This window comes from Colossoma macropomum, unplaced genomic scaffold (genome assembly GCF_904425465.1).
Source record: "Colossoma macropomum unplaced genomic scaffold, Colossoma_macropomum, whole genome shotgun sequence".
Taxonomy (NCBI): Eukaryota; Metazoa; Chordata; class Actinopteri; order Characiformes; family Serrasalmidae; genus Colossoma; species Colossoma macropomum.
In genome coordinates this window covers 8,682,852-8,695,024 of record NW_023494791.1, presented here as the reverse complement: position 1 = coordinate 8,695,024, position 12,173 = coordinate 8,682,852, and the positions used below count along the sequence as shown (strand labels likewise).

Below are 12,173 nucleotides of genomic sequence, written 5' to 3'. Positions count from 1 at the left end.
AACACATTGTTTTGCTTCATAATGTCATTTTCATTTGAATTGTACTGTATAGCTAAGGAAGAAAGAGAGGATGGAAATTTGTCATGTAAAATGAATAAAAAAAGAAAAAAAACAAGAAAAACTACACTTTTAAGGGTTAAAGACAAGACGGAAAACAAAGCATCTGCAGTGTTACTGTCCTGTGCTTTGTTAAGTGTAGTTATACTAGGGCTGCAAAAGCACAGCAGCATATGTTGAGTGATATTGTGAGTGTGATTATTAATTGCCAATAACAGTGATTAGTACGCTCCATTGAAGCCCGTTGTGATTTGCCTCAGTTGAACATCTGTGATTTGTCGGAAGACTCAGCAAACACTTTCCTTGAGCGTTTATCATTAGTCACTGTAGTCACAGTAAACACAACAAACATCCCTTCAGTTTATTTGAGGTCATTCTAAGAGTGAAACTGTTAACTGGAAACGCTTACTCATGAGGAAGTAGGCCTTCTGCAGACTTCTGTGACAGTGGCTTCTCATGATTATGTAATTACAGAGTGTGATCTCGATAGTTGATTTGCATGAACTGTCCAACCCTAAACAGGATCCGTGTTTGGCTGCTGTGAGTGTTTTTTTGGATCCACAATCTCATTGTTGGACATTTTTCTTGCCTGAAGCTTGTGACCCAGTCCCAGCTTAGTTTCCCAATCAATCTTCCATTCATACGGAGAGATACAGTACATCCTCTCTTACCATCTGTATGCAACTTAAACATATGCTTTCTGTTCACATGAGGAGACTTAGAGGATGTGATTGTGTTTGTGCGTGTTTTGGGGTTTATAAATGCACACTGTGCAAAAATGTGGCTCCTCATGAAGCTGATTAAGAGAATGCAGAGAGTGCGCAAAGCTGCATCCAGGCGAAGAGGGGTTACTTTGAAGAATCTAAAATGTAAAGTCTTTTTTGGCCAGTTTTTTGTTTCTTTGTTAAAGGCAGAATTCATATGTGCTTCATAGTTCTGATGTTTTCACTATTATTCTACGTTGAAAATAGTAAAAGACTTTGGACTGTTACTGTACATTACCATTAGGAGTATAATGACACTGATTTTCAGTTCTGAGGTGACAATTTGATTCAGTTGTCAGTATTTAATAGGTGAAATAAATGTATTGACCCTACAGAGCTATAATTATATATTACACGCCGAGACATTTCTCAAAATCATGTTCGTGTTAAGATCATCTTCAATTGAGAGTGTGTTCGGTGTGATACTCTACCGTTTAAGAATCATCTCTGCTGAGATGCTTTTGGGAAACATGGGAAGCCCAGATTAATTTGGCTTAAAAACTTTTTTTAATTCCTGCTACGCCACAAAATAACCCCCAAAATCACAACCTCTCAAATTTGATGTGACTTCAGGAAACAGCCTTGTCCTTTGAGCATGGGTTTCCCTCCCAAACCACCACTTTACTCTGATAGGATGCACCCAGGTGCCCAGTTTTGATCACTGACAGTGAAGCTGCGCTCGTGAGCAAGCGAGAACTGGGATGTTTCCGACTTCCAAGTAGAAAAAATCCATTTGAACATTCCTCAAATTCATGAAAATCCAACTTTTCCAAGTTGTCAACATAGCAGCACCCATAGAAACAGAAGCGTTTTTAAGAGTTTGTTGATACACACTTACTATGAGGTTAAGCACTATGAGGTTTACATACTTACGTGTCAGTTTTCAGCATTTTATTTAATGATGGATGGCCATACTCTACTGACCCTTTTATAATAAACCAAGCGCTAACCAAACAGCTCTTTCATTGAGCTGCGAACTCTTGTAAAAGCGTTTTATGTGCACACAGCAGCCAAACAAGCGCTACCTTACTGTGAGCATCCATTTTTTCCTGATCTCAAACAGCTGAAGTTGCATGAACGCTTTCACGTAGGAAGTAGGAGATTCCAAGATGGAAAATTGTGATCTCCTGGTTGTCATGAACGCAGCGTGACTTCCCCGAAAGACAGAATATGAGACATGCTCAGAGGAGACTGAGGGGCGTATCAGCGATACAGCTTTAAATTTCCATACACTGTTTTGTTCATTTTTATTTTTTTTTTTCAGTACTGTACAGTTTTAGCATCCGTGCAGGTCTGTAGGTTTATGTTTGTGCTGGTGTAGGTGTGTGCATGTATTTATGTGTATTTCTGGGGGTGTGTGGTGAGGCAGCAGGGCTGGGCAGTATTATCATGCTGCAGTGAGCGCAGGCCCAGATGGTGTCTCAGTTTGAGCCTGCGCCCTTTTCCTCCCCTCCCCACCTGCACCCTCTGACAGAGCCGCGTAATTACAAACACAGAAGGGTGTCAGTTCCCCCAGCTCTCGCTGTCTCTCACTCTGTCCCCAGCTATCCGTCTCTGCTCTCCGCCTGTCTCTCTCTCACTCCTCTCTCACCACCCTCCAGCTCTCTGATTCTCACTCACTCACTTGCTCAGGCCACCCTGCTTACCTTTACCTACATAGTTACAGCTGGTTCGTAAGGGGTGTAATCTCTGTTCACAGTACACTCAGTTATGTTTGGTGTTGCACTGGCACTTATAATGCACACATGCTCAAATACAGTAACCATATCACAATAGAGAGTGTCTATAGAGAATTCCATACCATGCGAATGTTGCGCAAAAGCCTTGTATCTCAATTATTGGTGCTTTTACTTTGTGAATAATTTTAAAACTCCAGTTACCCTTTGCATTTTGCCCAAATTTCATGATTAATGGACCAATAGAAATACTCCAAAAATACTAAACTATAGTACAAGCAACTAGTTAGTAGTTACTTATTTTTTTATAGTTTATATTTTTATAGTTAAACTGAGCACACAGTGTGATCTTCGGGACCACGTTTCGAGAGAACAATAGCACAAATACAAATATAGCACAAATAAAACAAATACACAAATGATGTTCCATATCAAAAGCAAACATCTGCAAGTGATGGCAGACAACTATTTGATCCATCTCCTCAGAGGGAAAGAAGTGATGCACAACGGTATGAGGAAATCACATATGGGTGTGCAAAATTATAGAGGACGTGGTAGATGACATTTATGTTCGTTTTAGTTATGAGTGATAAATATAACGGTAGAATGTAGAATTATTGTATATTCCAGTAATTTTGGCAACTTTTAGGTTTTTAGTTTTCATATACATGCATATACTTGGCCCACTACACCACTGTCCATCTCAGTGCATTAATACAGAATGCAGCTTAAGCGTGCACTTAGACGTGCGTACATTGAGTGTTTTAAAATGGGTTAGAACGTGGCTCAGCCAATCAAATATCAGAACTGGAACTATCAGTTTTATAATTGACATTCTGATGGGTCTCGTCCTTGATTTTAGGCTTAATCTTCGACTAATGACAGTTTGTCAAATTTGAGACCCTTGTCCAATCAAAGCAAGCTATGTCAGGTTTGTAGGAAATTCTCTTAGTATAGAGTAGCAGCACTTGGGGAAAACAAATTTATTAACTTGATTAATGCTCACTTATTTACTTTAGAAATGCTAAATTAAATGTCTTTTATGTTTGGAAAATATTGTCAAATATTGTCTAAATTTTATCAGTATAACCCAACGTAAGGAGGGCTATTCGAACAATAGTGGAACATTAAAATAGAAAGTAGCCTGAGAATATATTAAAAAAAAATGAGTGTGTACTGTTATATAATTATAATATTATAATCAATATTACAAAACTGATGCGGCTGAAACACTATTTGTTTTTACATGTTGCTCCAGGTTGCCTTTCTCCTGTTCACTCAAATCCTCATTATCCACACTTACCCTGTTTCACCTGCCATCACAGGCTGACCGCGTTTAACATCAAACATAGTCGGCTATTACAGTGTCTGTCTGTGCTGCATTTTGATCTCTTGGTCTGTTCTCTCTCTCCATCCCACCTAGTTTCCCTTTCTCTTCTTTTTTTTTCCCTTTTGTCACTGGATCTTCTCTATTTTATTTTCTGCCTGTCTGCTTCACTGGCTCTCCCTTTAACACTCTTCCTCATGGCAGCACCTCTTGCTCTCTCTCTCTCTGTCTGTCTCTCTCTCTCTCCCTCAGACACTCTTCTTGTTCTGTCCCCTCCATTTCTCACCTCACTCCCTGTGTTCTCTCTCTCACCGCCCATATGCTCATGTGGACCTCCCTGTGCAGCAAGTGAAGGTGGTGCAGCCTTCTGTTTAGAGGATGGCACCCTCCACCCCCCTCCATCACACTCTGTGATGTCGCGTCCCGCCGCCGCTGGAGCGGCTCCTCTCATCTGGGCCCGGCGCCAACGATTCAGCAGCTGTTTCATTAATATTAAGATAACCCCTGGTGTCAGAAATTTGTCACATGTAATCTTGACGCAGTTGGCTGAGGAGTGGTGGAGGTGGTTGCCGAGGTTTGACCGTGCAAAATTCTGCGATTGAGAAAGGCTGTGATTAGGCCTGGAGGTTCAGTGCAGTTTAATACAGTTCGTTTTATGGCCGCATGATTTATGAACGGCCAATATATTATTCCCCAGTAAATGAGGAAATGTAATTATTATTATCGATCTGATATTGGAATTACAGGCAATAATTAGAACAGATATTTTAGCTTGCACACTTCTGTTGCACATGTAGCCACTAGTGCTGGGCATTTCCATTCTTTGAAACTCAAATGGAGCACAGTAGTAAAACCACTGCCTATATAGCAGACCGCACAAGAGCGCCACAGTAATGCTGCGTTTACATTTTAGCAATAGGCAGTCGATGGCAAGCTGGCTATTCTATTGTTTACAATGGAGCAGTGAAGGACAATTTTGCCATTGCCAGCGGGGATAGAGGGAACCACAGCAGTCAGCGAAATTTTCCATCATAAGTTCAATTTTTTTGGCCGGGAGTCCAAGAGAGCACAATTGGAGCAGGAGTTCAAAAAAATGTGGTGGCTTCACAGGTCTCGGAGGAAGCCTGTGCTAGCCTTCGCCCTCCTAATGCTAGTGGTATCGTGTGATTGGGAGAGTCCTAACTAGCGGGTGGAATTAGAGACAACTAAATTGGGTAAAAATGGGGGAAAAAATCTCCCCAAAACCATGGATACCAAACATCTCATTGTTTAAGTCCAATATTATAAAACAAAAACTAAAAAGAGTACAGAGCATCCTTTTACCTTTTTCCACCTTAAATAAACAATCGACTTTGTTAAAGCTCTTCTCTGATAATCATCCATTTTCACTGGTAACACTGTCACCATGCCAATGTTTGTGTGGCTGCATGCCGCCTTTGGTCGTGTACAGTGTTTTTTCATTGGCATTGCCACGTAAGAGTTCTGGTATTAGCCTCATAACATTACATTTACCTACTGTTGTAAGTGGCTCTTGAAAAGTCTGGCCCTGGTGGTGGTTACCATAGTAACAGTCCCCAGTGACCTTAAAAACGTCTTCATGCAAGATGCTAGTTAATAAATGAATATAGCTGAGCTTTCAAACATGTTGGGTCATATGATATTAATACCACATTCATTTTTCATAACATAGACTGTTCTAGAAACGTCGCTGTGCTAGTTAAATACGATGTGGCAAGCAGATACCATGCCTGTACAAAAGATGTTAAGACATATATTTTAGGACATCCTCACACCACAGTGTCAGGTTTCAAACATCTGACAAAACAGATTCGGGTCTCAAGAAAAATCTGCATGTCTCAGCTCTCGTTCATCAGGTGAAATGGGCTGTTTCAAGTAGCCACAAACTTGGGTATTGAAGTTCATGTGACATTCACAATTTCTTCTTTATTAGTAGATTAATTACAGTTTTGTGACCAAATTACAGATGACAATCAATACAAGAAGACAATACAACCACAGCTGCATGGCTCTGTTATTGTGTTTTTGTTTGACAAAGATTGGCATGTCAGCACCACTGTTTTCTTCATTGGGGTGAAGCTAAAAAGAGGGGAGTATGGGCAGTCTTGATGCATTTTTGGAGGGAATGTGTAGTTCATCTAGCTAATGTTAGTTAGTTTACAGTTCACTTTAGTGTTTGTCTTACGCTCACTGTACTTCAACTATGGATTGTAGTGTGAATTTGCTTAAAAAAAAAAACAGAAAAATTTGTTACTGGTATCAGTAATGGACAGGGCAGGGTATTAATTATTGCTTAATCATCAGCCTTAAAATTCTATGTATGCATCAGTAATTAAAAGTAAGTTCGTATACAGCCATATGCAAAGGTTTGGGCATGTTTTGTCCCATGATTTTACACGTTTTGTTGATTTTCTATGTGAAAATAAGTGAACATGGCCTCTCCATAGAATACATTTCTGCACATTTTAATGCAGAATAAAAAGTTATGGCACAATTTCATTTTTTTCCAATATGTTAAACTCAGCAAAGACATAGAAACTGTGCACTAAAATTTGCAGAATGCCATAAAACAAGTTTGTTCTCTGTAGAAAATCCCTTATTTTCACTTACAAAAACATTTTTTGATTGGAAGTCTTCAAACTTTTGCATACTACTGTGTACAACAGGCATCATTCTAGAAATCCACCTTACTGCCGCATAATGCAAAAGACGATTGAGAGAAATTCCCATAGAGCATGAGAAATAAGCACCACGACTCAAACAGAGGAAACTGTTCTGTGTTTGAGACTGCATAATGATATAATAATAGAAAGGGTAAAAGAGCAGTACAAGGGAGATTAACAGAGGGTTTCTGATCAACAGAGCAAAGATCTGTGAGATAAAACAATGACTGATATTATTTTTTTACTTTCTTTTTATCTGTGTTATTCTTTTTAGACTTTCAGAACGGCTGTTAGATCTTGCCTCATGGGTCCTGAGGGCTGTTCTCTCCAAGCTGGGTTAATAGTTTGTGATGTTGACGAATGCGAGGCCAATCGCAGGAGATGCGTGAGGCAGATTGTGTCCCGGTGACAGGAAAATTAATCTGGCTTTATTGATTGAGGCTTCGCTGGGCTGTGCAGGACCATCCCAGCGTCTCTAGAGATGAGTGGATCAGAACAAACAGCGCAGACTTGTTGCAATACATTTCTGATGTTCAAAAAAGCTTTTTTTTTTGCTGATGCTGCCTGTGTAAGGGTTCTGTGTGGATGTACCACTCAGCAGTTCAGCCTACGTGTGTGTCTTGTGTGTGTTTTGTCTGCGCGTGTGTGTGTTGTGTCTGTATGATTGTGTGGCGTATGTGCGCAGGTGGCTGCTGCGTGCTCACTAGTGCAGCAAGTCCAGCCCTGCAGGCCAGCGCAGGAAAAGTGATTGAATTCGGAGGGCAAGAAAGCTGACAAATCACTAAAAACCGCCTTTAAAACGCCATAATAACGTCGTTCATAAATCACCGCTGACAGTTTAATCATCCTGAGGTCTGGAGTCTCGTCTGACCGACCGGACAGCGCTCCCCAATCGGCCCAAAGAACACAACCTTAAGTACACCGTCCGTCTAGTCCTATTTACACCCCAAATCCTCAGACTCTGAAAAAAAAGCTTCTCTTGGGAACCGTTTGGGGGTTCGTATTGAAATTCTGTTTCTTTGTAATAACAATTCATGCTTCCAGAACCTTTTCCAGACAGATTAGCTTAGATTTCTTAGAACCTTTAATAAGATGTTTCAAAGAACCTTTGCAAACCTTGTAGGAGCTCCACAGGTGAGATAATCCAAAGACCTTCAAGGACCTTTGGTTTCTAGAGTGCAGCTACTATGCAGGAGCATCTGTATATGTCCGTCTAAAAGTCCAACATTACCTGACAGATGAATTCAATTACCACCTTACTCCGCCGTTGGCTATTCTTTGATCTAGCTTTTAACATGCCTGCATGCAAACAAAGTGTGTTTTTTCTGACTCTGTGCATGTGCGGTGGTTTCTTCTAGCCGTTAGCAGTATGGTCTCTGACAGGCAAAGAGAGCGGCGGTGAAAAAGCAACAGCTAAGTGCGGGTGTAATAACTGGAGCCGCGGTATCCCAGGAGAGTGAGGAGAATGAGGCTACATTCACAGGCGTCACGGCTGATGAAAGACTCAGTGTATCCTGTTCCCTGCGTGCAGCAGGCTAATCCTCAGCACTGCCGCTGTGCTCGAGCTGTCGAGTGCCAGGAACCAGGGAGAATAGCAGCCTGTTGTATGCGCTACGCAGATACAACCAGGCTTGGGTGGAGTGGATTTACTGTTTTAGATCATTGTCTCTGGGTATTTATAGAACTGAGGTTAATTCCCTGTTATGGTTAGAAATATCACCTTTGTCATGAGGAGAGAGTCAACATTCAGGGTTGTTATGAGGAGGCTTTGGATCATTAGGTGAGGCTAGAAATGAAATGATAGGTCTGAGACCCCAGCTGTGAGCAGAGTACCAGGAGATCTAAGTGTGATTGTGTATGTGTGTTTGTAAGTTTCATATGCTCATATTTTTCACTTTAATTGTCCACCTAATTGTATCTCAACAAAAGCAATCACAGAACTTCTGACCTCCAGAGAAGAGTTGCAATGATTCGTTGACTGGTTTTTCCATTGTCATTAGAGATGGCACCATTGTGATACCAAGTTTCAGTATCTGGCTGAAAATGGGTGGGTATTGGGGGAAAAAAGAATTAATGTGGTTCAGTCTTGTAACACATCTATCCTGTCTGCTGTGATATCGTTAGCTGTGTAGTTCATCCTGTGGAGTAGTAGAGTGTTTGAGTAATTTCAGCATAATTGCCTACTTGTAGATCTTAAGAGAAGTGCTTCAATTAAAAATAATTCATTTTAAATAAAAAAATTCAATTATTGATCGATCGTATTGATCGACAATCAAGGTTTCAGTGTTGGTGTCAGAAAAGAAAAAGTGGTGTTGTGCAATCTCTAGATGACATTCATTTTTGTTGTGAAGAATGATATTCGTGATCAGTTCAGTAAATTACAGATTACACTTCAGGAAGTGTTGGGGCAGTTAGGCCTGCACTTATCACGACCACACTATGGTAGTACAGAAGGAAAGGATGCATGTACGAAAACTTCTGCAACATTTTCACTCGCAGCTGTTGTTAAAAAACGTTGAGATTTAATGTTCATTGGTACACACCGTGCAGTAGGCTAGGCACAGTTAGCAAAGCAATGGTAGGCTTATTCTTTTTTAATATTGCTGATATTTTTCTTTAATATGTTTGCCTAAAATCTATAAATTTGTAGTACATCTACGTGCTGCAGTAGCGTTACAGAGAAACATAACATTTATTTCTACAGTGTTACAAATGCAGTAAAATTTGTGTAGACATACAGTGCAGACATATTAGCACAGTAGCTCAGCTTTGCCTAAACATTCTGGAGTACAATAAACGCTTAATCAGATATTGGTTTGAACTATCAGTCAAGTCTGAACATCTGCCTCATGCTATCTGTTATTTTTTAAAAGAATAGTTTAGAGAAAAATAGAATTTTCTCTAATCTTTCACTTTCTCCAAGCTTAAAGCAGAGCAAAGTAGGTCTGTGTTTTTGTTTATATTAAATTTGTTAGTCTATACTAACCCATTAGCACATACTGAGACATATTTACAGCGAAGATGGTAAAATGGAGATAAAATATTGTGGCTCCCAAGGTGGTTTGATTTCTGCTGAAAGGACAAAATGGCTCTTCTTAACATTTGGGTTGCCGACCCCTGGACTAGTTCATAGATCAATCGTTTACAAAAATAATTGTTGCAGCACTTTGCCAAAGTCTCACATTGAGAATTTCTGTTCCATTAGGTAATTGGAGCTCTCAAGATCGGTCACTGCAAAGGAGTATAAAGCATAGAGCTTTTTTTCTACTCTCAAGTTCCTTTTCACCACTCTGTCACCACTGTAGCAGTGATATCCCTTATGTGCCGGCGCGACTCCTCACACCGTCGCGCTGTGCGGCCAACCTGATGTGCCTGTCATATTTCTTGTCACCTTTCAAAGGAAGTTCTCTCCTAGTGCCACTCTCTCTCTCTCACAGCCACGGCCTTGGATGTCACGCCAAAGGTATAAATCACCATTGATAACAACGCGAGCGTCATTTACGGCCATCAAAAGGGCTCTTTTAAGCCGCGATTTATTGAGATGAGCGAGAGATGCCGTATAATAGACGTTTAGCCAGGGCAGGCTTAGAGCACAGGCCATGTATCTGATCAAGAAAGGTTAGTTGGTGTGAGCTGTTCTTTCAGTGCGCTTTGTGCGGTTGTTTTTGATCATGCATTAGCGCATAGCTGTCCTGATTATTGCCTGTTACTAACCTTTCGCATTTTCATTTACCTAGCTTGGGATGATGTATTTACCCTGTGCATTCGTGGGCCTTTTTTTGTGTGTCCTCATAAATAAAAGAGGACTTATGGAGGCTTTGGAATATGGATTGGAGAGGTCATGGAAGTGGCAGGCATTTAAGTATGTGTGTGTGTGTCAAGAGTATGTCTATGGCAGCAAGCCATCCCCATTGTAATTACATCTCTCCCTCCTCCTTGGTTTGCCCCTGAGAATTGCACCAGAGAATTCATCCTCCAGTAATAGAATTACACAACGCACAGCGGCGGCAGCTAGGGACCAGGATACTTAATGTCTTTTATGAAATATTAACAGAGTTGGTGGTTTTAATTATCTTTCCCACCTTATTAGAATGCTCTCTCTCTTTTCTCTCACTCTCTCTCTCTCATTTCTCTTTCCTTCTGTTTCTTTTCGAGACCCCCCCCACTTCATTCCCTCACTTCTGCTTCTGCTCAAGGATAATATGGTTGGTTTAAGAAATGGAGAGTTATTGCTTCCTTCATTAAGTGACAGAAGGGATTGTGCGTAATTACAGTGATTATCCTTCCTCCGTGTTCCTTGGCTTTCCTGCCGTAGATCTCAGCTGTAACCTCTTCAAGCAGAGTGTGTTTTAAAACAGAAGCAGCCCTTGTGGCACCTTTTGTAGACCTCAGCCACAGTGCACTGAGGAAACTGCAGGGCAGTGGTGCAGTAAAGAGACCTCTCCTTCAGGCCTTGAGGCAAAATGGGACACTTTGCTTTCCTGCGGCATCGTCTTAACCCAGTTTTATACCTCAGATCCAAGTAGTCTTAAAAACTTAGAAAAGAAAAGAAAGTAGGATTAATAGGGAGGCATTGATTGGGAATTTGATTCAGATATCCACTATTTTCAGTGAAATCTAATGCACACACATTTATGAAACATAGAAAATAAGACTACATCCACCAGCATTATGGAGAAATGTAATATTTATTTGCTTACGCTTTAAAACGAATAAAATGCAGACACAGCAGGCCAACGTCGCCTAAGTGCTCTGCTCTTCCAGAATGCAATAAATGCATCCTCATTATTAATCCACCCAATACCTTACTTCCAAAAATCGATCTGGATTATTAGTTAAGACTATTGAGCTGAGCGTCTCAGCGGTGATGCATTACTACAATTTGAGGACGGCTTCTTAAACTTGGCTGGAGTGGAACAGTGTGTTTAAGCGAATCTAAGCTTTTTATCTGCTACAGTGTTTTCTATCACTGTGTAAAAGATGCACAAGGTTTTTTTCTAAACAAGCACGTGAGCTCATTCAGAGCACATTTTGGATCGGTAAGAGCTTTTTTATTTTTTTAACGATGATAAAAAAACAGCAGCGTGTAACTTGATAGAACGAGTCAGACGTGTGCAGATAAAAGAAACAAATGAGGCTGGTACGTTTTTCAGAGTCATCATCAAAAACAGGCAAAGGTCAGATCCAAAAGCGTCAAAATACACAGGTAGAAGAACATAGCGCAAATCTAATCAGGCAGACAAAATCCAAATAGGGAGCAGGCAAAAAGGAAAAGTCAAAAATATAGAAGAGAAGTCAGAACCTGAATCAAACAACAAAACATGGGAACGACCACGCAGCTCTATAAGAGAAGCAGTACCTCGCACTGAGCTAACCCACAGCCCGGCTTAAATGCTAACTGAGCTAATCACAAAATGTGAGAAACAGGTGCGACAAGTGAGTAATCAGGTGAGGCAGATCTCTGATACGTGGGCTGGTCTGATGTCACAGTCATGTGTTCATCCAAAGGGTTCTGGGAAATAGAGCCCACCAGAGAGTCATGGCTGGAGGGATGTGTGACACAGTGTTTTGTGTAGTTTGTGGTCCAATCTACAAATTTCTGGCTTAGTCAGATCACGTTCTTCACATGACCATGTTTTTGCATCGGCTATAAAGGGTTAAATATACA

General features: G+C 40.7%; 1 protein-coding gene across 2 annotated transcripts in view; it reads left to right on the top strand.

Moving 5' to 3' along the window:
* Positions 1–12,173, top strand: part of LOC118810200 (protein quaking-B-like) — a 121,479-nt gene that overhangs the window by 26,060 nt on the left and 83,246 nt on the right. The gene's annotated exons all lie outside the window — the stretch shown is intronic.